This window comes from Entelurus aequoreus, linkage group LG21 (assembly GCF_033978785.1).
Source record: "Entelurus aequoreus isolate RoL-2023_Sb linkage group LG21, RoL_Eaeq_v1.1, whole genome shotgun sequence".
In the NCBI taxonomy this organism is placed as follows: Eukaryota; Metazoa; Chordata; class Actinopteri; order Syngnathiformes; family Syngnathidae; genus Entelurus; species Entelurus aequoreus.
In genome coordinates this window covers 47,432,305-47,448,332 of record NC_084751.1, presented here as the reverse complement: position 1 = coordinate 47,448,332, position 16,028 = coordinate 47,432,305, and positions in this window count along the sequence as shown.

Here is a 16,028-nt window from a genome sequence, read left to right as displayed (position 1 = left end):
AATGTTGGAGGAAAAAAAATTAAAAATTAAAAAGTTGGTAGTATTATTTCTAAATACATAAAATAATCCCACGTTAATTAAAATGCAAAGTAAAGCCTATTTAATAGAAATATTATTTGTTAAAACATTACGCCCCCTCCCTTCCCGTATCATGACTCTTTTTGGACGTCACCACATCAAAAAATCAACACAAGATGTCAAAACGGCCAAAACTGTCAGGTGCCCAGGGAAGAAAAAAGAGAAAAGAAGAGGAGAAACGAGAAAAAGACAGAGGTAGCAGGTAGGTAACGTTTGCCTACATGAAATTATTTGTCTGTTACAGAATGTGATAGTAACCTGGCTTTTTAGCATTAAGCTAATGTTACATGATTCGGCAATTGCTAATCAATAAATAGCTAGTTCTGTTTTAACGCCGGGTTAATATTGTGGAGGGGGCTAAATTGTTATGGAAAATAATAATGTAACGTTAGGTAATTACAGTACTTCCTGGTGTACAGTCATTTGTAAGTCATTCTAGTTAATGCAATATTAAAAAGCACAAATAGAGAACTCTGTAGGATCCCCTTTTTTTGTAATATAGTTGTTAAAGTCATACTGGTTTGATATCTTGTTTTGTGCAGTGCCTTATTTATATCATATTTTTTATTTATTTTATGCAACTTGTTGACACGTTTTATTTTGTGTTTATGTATGTAAAAAACATTGTATTTCATATATTCATTTTTTGTATTCATTTATTTATCCATATTTTTTTTTATCTTGTTGACTATTCTGATTGTTAATTTGCTTTCTTTAAGTAAAGAAAAAGGTCAAAGACAAAGCTATTCGTTTTTTTGTGAGTATATACACTTCACTGCCGATGTGGGGGGGGCGCCACCTCAAATCTTGCCTAGGGCGCCAGATTGGTTAGGGCCAGGCCTGCCATCAACAGATGGCTAATTGCTTTATTAATTAGCCATGAAAATATGAATGGCGTCTCATTATCGATGACTTCAACTGACGGATAGCTCAGCAAATAGAGTTTATTGCCACTGGGCCATGCAGGCACACCAATTCCAACTTAAAATCAAAACTTTGTTGATGAACAAAAGAAAGAATGTCAATAATACATCACTCATACTATATTTCCACTTACCTGCCTCGGAATCTGTGCTTCTCAAACTTTATTCAGAAAGGACAACCTCAGAAATACGTCAATCAATCAATCAAAGTTGACTTATAAAGCTCTAAATCACCAGTATCTCAAAGGGCTGCACAAGCCACAAGCACATCCTCGGCTCAGATCCCACATCAGGGCAAGGAAAAACTCAACCCAATGGGATAACAATGAGAAACCTTGGAGGGGACCGCAGATGTTGATGTATTGTGAGAGTCCAGTCCATAGTGGATCTAACATAATAGTGTGAGAGTCCAGTCCATAGTGGATCTAACATAATAGTGTGAGAGTCCAGTCCATAGTGGATCTAACATAATAGTGTGAGAGTCCAGTCCATAGTGGATCTAACATAATAGTGTGAGAGTCCAGTCCATAGTGGATCTAACATAATAGTGAGAGTCCAGTCCATAGTGGATCTAACATAATAGTGTGAGAGTCCAGTCCATAGTGGATCTAACATAATAGTGTGAAAGTCCAGTCCATAGTGGATCTAACATAATAGTGTGAGAGTCCAGTCCATAGTGGATCTAACATAATAGTGAGAGTCCAGTCCATAGTGGATCTAACATAATAGTGTGAGAGTCCAGTCCATAGTGGATCTAACATAATAGTGTGAGAGTCCAGTCCATAGTGGATCTAACATAATAGTGTGAGAGTCCAGTCCATAGTGGATCTAACATAATAGTGTGAGAGTCCAGTCCATAGTGGATCTAACATAATAGTGTGAGAGTCCAGTCCATAGTGGATCTAACATAATAGTGTGAGAGTCCAGTCCATAGTGGATCTAACATAATAGTGAGAGTCCAGTCCATAGTGGATCTAACATAATAGTGTGAGAGTCCAGTCCATAGTGGATCTAACATAATATTGTGAAAGTCCAGTCCATAGTGGATCTAACATAATAGTGTGAGGGTCCAGTCCATAGTGGATCTAACATAATAGTGTGAGAGTCCAGTCCACAGTTGATCTAACATAATAGTGAGAGTCCAGTCCATAGTAGATCTAACATAATAGTGTGAGAGTCCAGTCCATAGTGGATCTAACATAATAGTGTGAGAGTCCAGTCCATAGTGGATCTAACATAATAGTGTGAGAGTCCAGTCCATAGTGGATCTAACATAATAGTGTGAGAGTCCAGTCCATAGTGGATCTAACATAATAGTGTGAGAGTCCAGTCCATAGTGGATCTAACATAATAGTGTGAAAGTCCAGTCCATAGTGGATCTAACATAATAGTGTGAGGGTCCAGTCCATAGTGGATCTAACATAATAGTGTGAGAGTCCAGTCCACAGTTGATCTAACATAATAGTGAGAGTCCAGTCCATAGTAGATCTAACATAATAGTGTGAGAGTCCAGTCCATAGTGGATCTAACATAATAGTGTGAGAGTCCAGTCCATAGTGGATCTAACATAATAGTGTGAGAGTCCAGTCCATAGTTGATCTAACATAATAGTGTGAGAGTCCAGTCCATAGTGGATCTAACATAATAGTGTGAGAGTCCAGTCCATAGTGGATCTAACATAAAAGTGTGAGAGTCCAGTCCATAGTGGATCTAACATAATAGTGTGAGAGTCCAGTCCATAGTGGATCTAACATAATAGTGTGAGAGTCCAGTCCATAGTGGATCTAACATAATAGTGTGAGAGTCCAGTCCATAGTGGATCTAACATAATAGTGTGAAAGTCCAGTCCATAGTGGATCTAACATAATAGTGTGAGGGTCCAGTCCATAGTGGATCTAACATAATAGTGTGAGAGTCCAGTCCATAGTTGATCTAACATAATAGTGAGAGTCCAGTCCATAGTAGATCTAACATAATAGTGTGAGAGTCCAGTCCATAGTGGATCTAACATAATAGTGTGAGAGTCCAGTCCATAGTGGATCTAACATAATAGTGTGAGAGTCCAGTCCATAGTTGATCTAACATAATAGTGTGAGAGTCCAGTCCATAGTGGATCTAACATAATAGTGTGAGAGTCCAGTCCATAGTGGATCTAACATAAAAGTGTGAGAGTCCAGTCCATAGTGGATCTAACATAATAGTGTGAGAGTCCAGTCCATAGTGGATTTAACATAATAGTGTGAGAGTCCAGTCCATAGTGGATCTAACATAATAGTGTGAAAGTCCAGTCCATTGTGGATCTAACATAATAGTGTGAGAGTCCAGTCCATAGTGGATCTAACATAATAGTGTGAGAGTCCAGTCCATAGTGGATCTAACATAATAGTGTGAGAGTCCAGTCCATAGTGGATCTAACATAATAGTGTGAGAGTCCAGTCCATAGTGGATCTAACATAATAGTGTGAAAGTCCAGTCCATAGTGGATCTAACATAATAGTGTGAGGGTCCAGTCCATAGTGGATCTAACATAATAGTGTGAGAGTCCAGTCCATAGTTGATCTAACATAATAGTGAGAGTCCAGTCCATAGTAGATCTAACATAATAGTGTGAGAGTCCAGTCCATAGTGGATCTAACATAATAGTGTGAGAGTCCAGTCCATAGTGGATCTAACATAATAGTGTGAGAGTCCAGTCCATAGTTGATCTAACATAATAGTGTGAGAGTCCAGTCCATAGTGGATCTAACATAATAGTGTGAGAGTCCAGTCCATAGTGGATCTAACATAAAAGTGTGAGAGTCCAGTCCATAGTGGATCTAACATAATAGTGTGAGAGTCCAGTCCATAGTGGATCTAACATAATAGTGTGAAAGTCCAGTCCATTGTGGATCTAACATAATAGTGTGAGAGTCCAGTCCATAGTGGATCTAACATAATAGTGTGAGAGTCCAGTCCATAGTGGATCTAACATAATAGTGTGAGAGTCCAGTCCATAGTGGATCTAACATAATAGTGAGAGTCCAGTCCATAGTGGATCTAACATAATAGTGTGAGAGTCCAGTCCATAGTGGATCTAACATAATAGTGTGAGAGTCCAGTCCATAGTGGATCTAACATAATAGTGTGAGAGTCCAGTCCATAGTGGATCTAACATAATAGTGTGAAAGTCCAGTCCATAGTGGATCTAACATAATAGTGTGAGGGTCCAGTCCATAGTGGATCTAACATAATAGTGTGAGAGTCCAGTCCACAGTTGATCTAACATAATAGTGAGAGTCCAGTCCATAGTAGATCTAACATAATAGTGTGAGAGTCCAGTCCATAGTGGATCTAACATAATAGTGTGAGAGTCCAGTCCATAGTGGATCTAACATAATAGTGTGAGAGTCCAGTCCATAGTGGATCTAACATAATAGTGTGAGAGTCCAGTCCATAGTTGATCTAACATAATAGTGTGAGAGTCCAGTCCATAGTGGATCTAACATAATAGTGTGAGAGTCCAGTCCATAGTGGATCTAACATAAAAGTGTGAGAGTCCAGTCCATAGTGGATCTAACATAATAGTGTGAGAGTCCAGTCCATAGTGGATCTAACATAATAGTGTGAGAGTCCAGTCCATAGTGGATCTAACATAATAGTGTGAGAGTCCAGTCCATAGTGGATCTAACATAATAGTGTGAAAGTCCAGTCCATAGTGGATCTAACATAATAGTGTGAGGGTCCAGTCCATAGTGGATCTAACATAATAGTGTGAGAGTCCAGTCCATAGTTGATCTAACATAATAGTGAGAGTCCAGTCCATAGTAGATCTAACATAATAGTGTGAGAGTCCAGTCCATAGTGGATCTAACATAATAGTGTGAGAGTCCAGTCCATAGTGGATCTAACATAATAGTGTGAGAGTCCAGTCCATAGTTGATCTAACATAATAGTGTGAGAGTCCAGTCCATAGTGGATCTAACATAATAGTGTGAGAGTCCAGTCCATAGTGGATCTAACATAAAAGTGTGAGAGTCCAGTCCATAGTGGATCTAACATAATAGTGTGAGAGTCCAGTCCATAGTGGATCTAACATAATAGTGTGAGAGTCCAGTCCATAGTGGATCTAACATAATAGTGTGAAAGTCCAGTCCATTGTGGATCTAACATAATAGTGTGAGAGTCCAGTCCATAGTGGATCTAACATAATAGTGTGAGAGTCCAGTCCATAGTGGATCTAACATAATAGTGTGAGAGTCCAGTCCATAGTGGATCTAACATAATAGTGTGAGAGTCCAGTCCATAGTGGATCTAACATAATAGTGTGAAAGTCCAGTCCATAGTGGATCTAACATAATAGTGTGAGGGTCCAGTCCATAGTGGATCTAACATAATAGTGTGAGAGTCCAGTCCATAGTTGATCTAACATAATAGTGAGAGTCCAGTCCATAGTAGATCTAACATAATAGTGTGAGAGTCCAGTCCATAGTGGATCTAACATAATAGTGTGAGAGTCCAGTCCATAGTGGATCTAACATAATAGTGTGAGAGTCCAGTCCATAGTTGATCTAACATAATAGTGTGAGAGTCCAGTCCATAGTGGATCTAACATAATAGTGTGAGAGTCCAGTCCATAGTGGATCTAACATAAAAGTGTGAGAGTCCAGTCCATAGTGGATCTAACATAATAGTGTGAGAGTCCAGTCCATAGTGGATCTAACATAATAGTGTGAGAGTCCAGTCCATAGTGGATCTAACATAATAGTGTGAAAGTCCAGTCCATTGTGGATCTAACATAATAGTGTGAGAGTCCAGTCCATAGTGGATCTAACATAATAGTGTGAGAGTCCAGTCCATAGTGGATCTAACATAATAGTGTGAGAGTCCAGTCCATAGTGGATCTAACATAATAGTGTGAGAGTCCAGTCCATAGTGGATCTAACATAATAGTGTGAGAGTCCAGTCCATAGTGGATCTAACATAATAGTGTGAGAGTCCAGTCCATAGTGGATCTAACATAATAGTGTGAGAGTCCAGTCCATAGTGGATCTAACATAATAGTGTGAGAGTCCAGTCCATAGTGGATCACACAAATCTAATAATCAAATGCATATGCATTTCGATTAATCATGATTAATCCCAGGTTATTACCCGCATGCATAATGTATATTCATTTTTAAAAACCGGCCCTCTGAAAGCAGCCATTACTGTGATGTGGCCCTCAATGAAAATGAGTTTGACACCCATGGGTTAGAGCTGGGGTGTCCAAACTTTTTCCACTGAGGGTCACACACTGACAAATCAAAGCAAGCGGGGGCCATTTTGATATTTTTTATTTTAAAAACCAATACAATATATGTATAACAAATATACATTTAGGCCTCCACTCAGGCTTGATCCCAGAGGACCCCAAAGGGTTTTGGTCCAAAAAATATTAAAAATGTGTCATTATTCAGTATATTTATTTTTTAACATTAGGTCTATCTGTCAAAATAAGGTTTTAAAGATTTAAGTTTTATGCTCTTTTTGTCAAAGAAAACCCTGTTTTTTTATGGAAAAAACACAAAATATGCAATATTTTCACCCAATAATTTTTTTAAATGGAATATTTGAGATTATATAATAATTGGAGCCTTAAAAAGGTCAATAACTCATAACACCATTGATTTTAATTCATTATTATTTTTTGAGCAATGACACTTAAAAACAAATCACACTAAAATTATTGGGGATCCAAAAGGGTCCTTACTCATTAAAGTGTTAAAAAATAAATTATACATTTTTTTTACTGTTTACTTTTAACACAATAATCTCAAGATCAACTTCAGATCTATCCGTCAATTATAAGTTTTATTGTTGTTTATGTTTTTTTGTTTGTTCGTTTTAGGCCTTTCTTTTAAAAAAAAACAGCTCAGTTTTTTTTATGGCAAACACAAAATATGCAACATTTTCCCCAAAAAATATCTCAAAGTGGAATATTTAACGTGACGTAATTGGAGCCTTTTGAATAGGTCAATAATTCATAATGACATTGATTTTGATTCATTATTATTTTTTAAAGAAAGAAACAGCCTGCATGGCAGCTTTGTGTTATTAGAGTAAACATTGCAACATTTTCTTGTTACATTTCACCTGTTTGCTCTTTTATACCACTTTTTACATTTTAAAACTTTTTCAATTCTATTTTTAAAATGTGCCATGGGGCCGTTAAAAAATGACCTGCGGGCCGCAAATGGCCCCCGGGCCGCACTTTGGACACCACTGGGTTAGAGTGTCCGCCCTGAGAATCGGTAGGTTGTGAGTTCAAACCCCCGGCCGAGTCATACCAAAGACTATAAACATGGGAGCCATTACCGCCCTGCTTGGCACTCAGCATCATTGGAATTGGGGGTTAAATCACCAAAATGATTCCCGGGCGCGGCCACCGCTGCTGCTCACTGCTCCCCTCACCTCCCAGGGGGTGAACAAGGGTGATGGGACAAATGCAGAGAATAGTTTCGCCACACCTAGTGTGTGCGTGACAATCATTGGCACTTTAACATGTTATTTCTTTACTTTTTAATTTTTATAAATTAGCAAAATATATATATATATATATATTTTATTTATTTTTTATTTTTTTATTTTTTATTTTTTATATTATATTGCTCGATACCGTGGTAGAGCGTAATATGTATGTGTGGGAAAAAATCACAAGACTATTTCATCTCTACAGGCCTGTTTCATGAGGGTTTCCTCAATCATCAGGAGATCTCCTGATGATTGGGTTAGGGTTAGGGTTAGGGTTAGGGTTAGGGTTAGGGTTAGGGTTAGGGTTATTCCTCCTCCACCAAATTTCACACTCCAAATCATTAGGAGATCTCCTGATGATTGAGGAAACCCTCATGAAACAGGCCTGTAGAGATGAAATAGTCTTGTGATTTTTTTCCACACACACACACACATATATATATATATATATATATATATATATATATATATATATATATATATATATATATATATATATATATATATATATATATATATATATAATATATATTTTACATTGTCAATTGTCTGTTGAATTTTGAGGACAAATATGAATGTATTTAATTTTAGAATAAGGCTGTAAGATTACAAAATGTGGAATAAGTGAAGCTCTGTGAATACTTTCTGCAAGGGACAAGCAGTAGAAAATGGATGGATGCTCCGTCCTTCCATACCTGGCAGATAGAAGCATGAATGCCGCCACACTTCTGGCTCCTCATCCTTTCACCTCAGCATCATTAGACGCAGCAAATGATAGCAACCAAACTCTGGTCTCTTATTGTGAAAGTACAGCTCATTTAATGACCTATTCTGTGTTATATGTGTTTTACGTTGCACCATTGCACCAAGAAAAAATTCCTAGTTTGTGAAGCCGTTCTCAAACAATGGCAATAAAAACTATTCAGATTCTGATTTCTAAAAGGCTGCGAATGCGTTTGAACGCTCCCACGCTGTTGTCAAAGCTATTAAGTGTCAACTTGAACAAAAAAGCCCGCTTTTGTATGCAAACACTTTAAAGTCAAATGAGTTGTTTCACAAATCAGACGTCTCCTCCAGTAAAGCTCGGCGTCGCATAAACGCCAAATGAAAAAGCCAATTTGCACAGGTATTATAGAGTGGGAAGGAGATTTGATTGCTTGCATGCTCTCTCTAAATATAGAGGATTTATAAGCTTATTTAAAGGTCCATCCTATGATTACCACAAGGAGCCCATTACTGGCCGTGTGACTTCTTCATGCCGCCTTGCAAAGATGGCGAGCATTGGAAGGAGTGAGACGTCCCTCTGCGTCACAGAATATCTTATATCTGGGTGACGGTCAAATAAATATGAAAGTGACCCCAGGAGTTTTGGGAACAACTTTTGATTTGATATTTGAACAACAACTTAACCACACTCTACACCAGGGGTCACCAACCTTTTTGAAAGCAAGAGCTACTTCTTGGGTAGTGATTAATGCGAAGGGCTACCACTTTGATACACACTTAGATAAATTGCCAGAAATAGCCAATTTGCTCAATTTACCTTTAACTCTATGTTATTATTAATAATTAATTATATTTACACTTAATTGAACGGTTTAAAAGAGGAGAAAACACGAAAAAAATGACAATTCAATTTTGAAACATAGTTTATCTTCAATTTCGACTCTTTAAAATTCAAAATTCAACCGAAAAAAAGAAGAGAAAAACTTAAAAAAAGAATTTATGGAACATCATTAGTAATTTTTCCTGATTAAGATTAATTTTAGAATTTTGATGACATATTTTAAATAGGTTAAAATCCAATCTACACTTTGTTAGAATATATAACAAATTGGACCAAGCTATATTTCTAACAAAGACAAATCATTATTTCTTCTAGATTTTCCAGAACAAAATTTTTAAAAGAAATTCAAAATACTTTGAAATAAGATTTAAATTTGATTCAACAGATTTTCTAGATTTTCCAGAATAATTTTTTTGAATTTTAATCATAATAAGTTTGAAGAAATATTTCACAAATATTCTTCGTCGAAAAAACAGAAGCTAAAATGAAGAATTAAATTAAAATGTATTTATTATTCTTTACAATAAAATTTAAAAAATTACTTGAACATTGATTTAAATTTTCAGGAAAGAAGAGGAAGGAATTTAAAAGGTAAAAAGGTATATGTGTTTAAAAATCCTAAAATCATTTTTAAGGTTGTATTTTTTCTCTAAAATTGTCTTTCTGAAAGTTACAAGAAGCAAAGTAAAAAAAATTATGAATTTATTTAAACAAGTGAAGACCAAGTCTTTAAAATATTTTCTTGGATTTTCAAATTATATTTGAGTTTTGTCTCTCTTAGAATTAAAAATGTCGAGACCAGCTTGCTAGTAAATAAATCAAATTTAAAAAATAGAGGCAGCTCACTGGTAAGTGCTGCTATTTGAGCTATTTTTAGAACAGGCCAGCGGGCTACTCATCTGGTCCTTACGGGCTACCTGGTGCCCGTGGGCACCGCGTTGGTGACCCCTGCACTACAGAGACCACCTGCATCTCTGTCTGGACTGGACCTGCAGTGCCTCAGACTGGAGTCTCTGTAGAGAGTGGTGAGGACCATCAGGACTCCTCTTCCTCCTATCTGGGAGATGGCAAAAAGCCGCTGCCTGACCAGGGCTCAGAAAATCTGCAGAGACTCCTCCCACCCCCTCCAAGGACTGTTCTCACTGCTGGACTTCTGGTTCCGCAGCCTCGGGAGCACAACCTGCAGGTTCTCTAACAGCTTCTTCCCCCAGGCCATAAGACTCTTGGACAAATTCAAAGTTCCTTTCACTGGAACTAAGGAGCCAAGCCAACTCTTGAAAAACAACCCCACACCATAATTCCTCCTCCACCAAATTTCACACTCCGAAACGTAGCGTTCTCCCGGCAACCTCCAAACCCAGACTGGTCCATCAGATTGCCAGATGGAAAAGTGCGATTCATCAGTCCAGAGAAGGCGTCTCCACTGCTCTAGAGTCCAGTGGCGATGTCCTTTACACAACTGCATCCCACGCTTTGCATTGGACTTGGTGATGTATGGCTTAGATGCAGCTGCTCGGCCATGGAAACCCATTCCATGAAGCTCTCTGCGTACTGTACGTGGGCTAATTGGAAGGTCACATGAAGTTTGGAGCTCTGTAGCAACTTTGCACTATGCGCTTCAGCGTCCGCTGTCAGTTTACGTGGCCTACCACTTGGTGGCTGAGTTGCTGTTGTTCTCAAACTCTTCCATTTTCTTATAATAAAGCCAACAGTTGACTTTGGAATATATAGGAGTGAGGAAATTTCACGACTGGATTTGTTGCACAGGTGACATCCTATGACAGCATACTTGCCAACCCTCCCGTTTTTACCGGGAGACTTCCGGTATTCAGCGCCTCTCCCGATAACCTCCCGGCAGAAATGTTCTCCCGACAAACTCCCGGTATTCAGCCGGAGCTGGAGGCCACGCCCCCTCCAGCTCCATGCGGACCTGAGTGGGGACAGCCTGTTCTCACGTCCGCTTTCCCACAATATAAACAGCTTGCCTGCCCAATGACGTCATAACCGTAGAATGATCGAGGGCGAGTTCTTGGTTTCTTATGTGGGTTTATTGTTAGGCAGTTTCATTAACGTCCTCCCAGCGCGGTAACAACACACAACAACAGCAGTCACGTTTAGTCTACCGTAACGCAGTTCGTCTGGGACGGCGTGGCGAACTTGGTAGAGTGGCTGTGCCAGCAATCGGATTGTTGCTGGTTACTGGGGTTCAATCCCCACCTTCTAACTTCCTAGTCACGTCCGTTGTGTCCTTGGGCAAGACACTTCACCCTTGCTCCTGATGGCTGCTGGTTAGCGCCTTGCATGGCAGCTCCCGCCATCAGTGTGTGAATGTGTGTGTGAATGGGTGAATGTGGAAATACCGTCAAAGAGCTTTGAGTACCTTGAAGGTAGAAAAGCGCTATACAAGTATAACCCATTTATCATTTATTTATTTATGTCGGCCGTAAATAACAATGTTGTGACACTCTTAAACAGGACAATACTGCCATCTACTGGATAGCCTCCAGAACACTGAAATTCAAGTATTTATTTTATTTATATGTATAATAAAATATATATATATATATATATATATATATATATATATATATATATATATATATATATATATATATATATATATATATATATATATATATATATATATATATATATATATATATACATATATAGCTAGAATTCACTGAAAGTCAAGTATTTCATACATTATATATATATATATATATATATATATATATATATATATATATATATATATATATATATATATATATATATATATATATATATATATATATATAGCTAGAATTCACTGAAAGTCAAGTATTTCATACATTATATATATATATATATATATATATATATATATATATATATATATATATATACACTACCGTTCAAAAGTTTGGGGTCACATGTAAATGTCCTTATTTTTGAAGGAAAAGCACTGTATTTTTCAATGAAGATAACTTTAAACTAGTCTTAACTTGAAAGAAATACACTCTATACATTGCTAATGTGGTAAATGACTATTCTAGCTGCAAATGTCTGCTTTTTGGTGCAATATCTACATAGGTGTATAGAGGCCCATTTCCAGCAACTATCACTCCAGTGTTCTAATGGTACAATGTGTTTGCTCATTGGCTCAGAAGGCTAATTGATGGTTAGAAAACCCTTGTGCAATCATGTTCACACATCTGAAAACACTTTAGCTCGTTACAGAAGCTACAAAACTGACCTTCCTTTGAGCAGATTGAGTTTCTGGAGCATCACATTTGTGGGCTCAATTAAACGCTCAAAGAGAACTTTCATCTGAAACTCCACAGTCTATTCTTGTTCTTATATATATATATATATATATATATATATATATATATATATATATATATATATATATATACATATATATATGAAATACTTGAGTTGGTGAATTCTAGCTTAATTATATTCCCCTCTTAACCACGCCCCCGCCCCACCCCCACCCCCCACCTCCCGGTATCGGAGGTCTCAAGGTTGGCAAGTACGTATGACAGTTCCACGCTGGAAATCACTGAGAGCGGCCCATTCTTTCACACATGTTTGTAGAAACACTGTACTGGAATCAAGTGATGCCACTAGTGCTGCACGTGCCACAGAATCACCGCGCTAACAAACCATTTCGTGACCAAAGTCTCTCAGCTTCCATTTAGAAAAGCATTTTGCCGTCCAACTAGGAGTCTCCACAGCTGTGCTGGTTGGAGGACCGCACTTCTTCAACCTCTTTCTGCTCTAAGGACTCTCAGCTGTGGGCAGTGTTGTGTGACTCTCTCACACGCGGTGCTACTGCAGGCAACCTGCTCCTCCGCCGTAATTAGGGTGACATGTCTTGCTCGAGGACACTTCAACTCAGTCGGCCTTTTACGAGATGGCCGCTCTGCCTTCAAAGCCGCGCCACTTGTGTCCTCTTCAAGCCAAATCCACTTTGGGGGTTTTTTTTACAACATTTTACGGTAAATGGAAAAACAGTACCACTGTTATTTGGGTGAGTTTTACAGAAAAAAGCTGAACGTTTAGTTGCCAGAATTTTTGTGTAAAATTTTTTTTTACAACCTTATATTGTGAATGGAAAAACAGTTCATGTTCTTTTTTTATTCTGGCAACTTAGCTGCCAGTTTTTCTACCGTAAAAAACAAATGCATTGTTTTTCCATTTACAGTAATACACCGTTGAAAACAACATTTTACAGTAAAAATATGGAAGCTCAGTCAACAGAATTTTAACGCCAAAAATTTTTTTTTTTTTTTTTTTTCAATTTTATTTTTCAGCCGCATGTAACAGTGAATAATGCATGGATTTGCCTCTGGATTTCATTATTAATTATATCAATTGTTTTAAGTCGTCTGTCGATTTTACTGTAAAAACTTTACATTTACAAAATTTTACTGTAAAATATAGTGTTTTTTGGTTTTTTTTTTTTACAACATTTTACGGTAAATGTAAAAACAATACAACTGTTTTTTGGGAGGGTTTTATGGAAAAAAATTGAGTAGTTGCCAGAATTTTAGTGTAAAAATTTTTGAATGGAAAAACAGTGCAAGTTCTTTTTTTATTCTGGCAACTTAGCTGCCAGTTTTTCTACCGTAAAAAACAAATGCATTGTTTTTCCATTTACAGTAATACACCGTTGAAAACAAAATTTTACAGTAAAAATATGGAAGTTCAGTCAACAGAATTTTAACGCCAAAAAATTTTTTTTTTTTTTTTTTTCAATTTTATTTTTCAGCCGCATGTAACAGTGAATAATGCATGGATTTGCCTCTGGATTTCATTATTAATTATATCAATTGTTTTAAGTCGTCTGTCGATTTTACTGTAAAAACTTTACATTTACAAAATTTTACTGTAAAATATAGTGTTTTTTGGTTGTTTTTTTTTACAACATTTTACGGTAAATGTAAAAACAATACAACTGTTTTTTGGGAGGGTTTTATGGAAAAAAATTGAGTAGTTGCCAGAATTTTAGTGTAAAAATTTTTGAATGGAAAAACAGTGCAAGTTCTTTTTTTATTCTGGCAACTTAGCTGCCAGTTTTTCTACCGTAAAAAACAAATGCATTGTTTTTCCATTTACAGTAATACACCGTTGAAAACAAAATTTTACAGTAAAAATATGGAAGTTCAGTCAACAGAATTTTAACGCCAAAAAATTTTTATTTTTTTTTTTTTCAATTTTATTTTTCAACTGTCCTGTCCAGCCGCATGTAACAGTGAATAATGCATGAATTTGCCTCTGGATTTCATTATTAATTATATAAATTGTTTTAAGTTGTCTGTCGATTTTACTGTAAAAACTTTACATTTACAAAATTTTACTGTAAAATAGAGTGTTTTTTTGGGGGGGGGGGTTTTACAACATTTTACGGTAAATGTAAAAACAGTACAACTGTTTTTTGGGAGGGTTTTATGGAAAAAAATTGAGTAGTTGCCAGAATTTTAGTGTAAAAATTTTTGAATGGAAAAACAGTGCAAGTTCTTTTTTTATTCTGGCAACTTAGCTGCCAGTTTTTCTACCGTAAAAAACAAATGCATTGTTTTTCCATTTACAGTAATACACCGTTGAAAACAACATTTTACAGTAAAAATATGGAAGCTCAGTCAACAGAATTTTAACGCCAAAATTTTTTTTTTTTTTTTTTCAATTTTATTTTTCAACTGTCCTGTCCAGCCGCATGTAACAGTGAATAATGCATGAATTTGCCTCTGGATTTCATTATTAATTATATAAATTGTTTTAAGTCGTCTGTCGATTTTACTGTAAAAACTTTGCATTTACAAAATTTTACTGTGAAATATAGTGTTTTTTGGGGGGTTTTTTTACAACATTTTACGGTAAATGTAAAAACAGTACAACTGTTTTTTGGGAGGGTTTTATGGAAAAAAATTGAGTAGTTGCCAGAATTTTAGTGTAAAAATTTTTGAATGGAAAAACAGTGCAAGTTCTTTTTTTATTCTGGCAACTTAGCTGCCAGTTTTTCTACCTTAAAAAAAAACAAATGCATTGTTTTTCCATTTACAGTAATACACCGTTGAAAACAACATTTTACAGTAAAAATATGGAAGCTCAGTCAACAGAATTTTAACGCCAAAAAAAATTGTTGTTTTTTTTTCAATTTTATTTTTCAACTGTCCTGTCCAGCCGCATGTAACAGTGAATAATGCATGAATTTGCCTCTGGATTTCATTATTAATTATATAAATTGTTTTAAGTCGTCTGTCGATTTTACTGTAAAAACTTTACATTTACAAAATTTTACTGTAAAATAGAGTGTTTTTTTGGGGGGGGGGGTTTTTACAACATTTTACGGTAAATGTAAAAACAGTACAACTGTTTTTTGGGAGGGTTTTATGGAAAAAAATTGAGTAGTTGCCAGAATTTTAGTGTAAAAATTTTTGAATGGAAAAACAGTGCAAGTTCTTTTTTTATTCTGGCAACTTAGCTGCCAGTTTTTCTACCGTAAAAAACAAATGCATTGTTTTTCCATTTACAGTAATACACCGTTGAAAACAACATTTTACAGTAAAAATATGGAAGCTCAGTCAACAGAATTTTAACGCCAAAATTTTTTTTTTTTTTTTTTCAATTTTATTTTTCAACTGTCCTGTCCAGCCGCATGTAACAGTGAATAATGCATGAATTTGCCTCTGGATTTCATTATTAATTATATAAATTGTTTTAAGTCGTCTGTCGATTTTACTGTAAAAACTTTGCATTTACAAAATTTTACTGTGAAATATAGTGTTTTTTGGGGGGTTTTTTTACAACATTTTACGGTAAATGTAAAAACAGTACAACTGTTTTTTGGGAGGGTTTTATGGAAAAAAATTGAGTAGTTGCCAGAATTTTAGTGTAAAAATTTTTGAATGGAAAAACAGTGCAAGTTCTTTTTTTATTCTGGCAACTTAGCTGCCAGTTTTTCTACCTTAAAAAAAAAC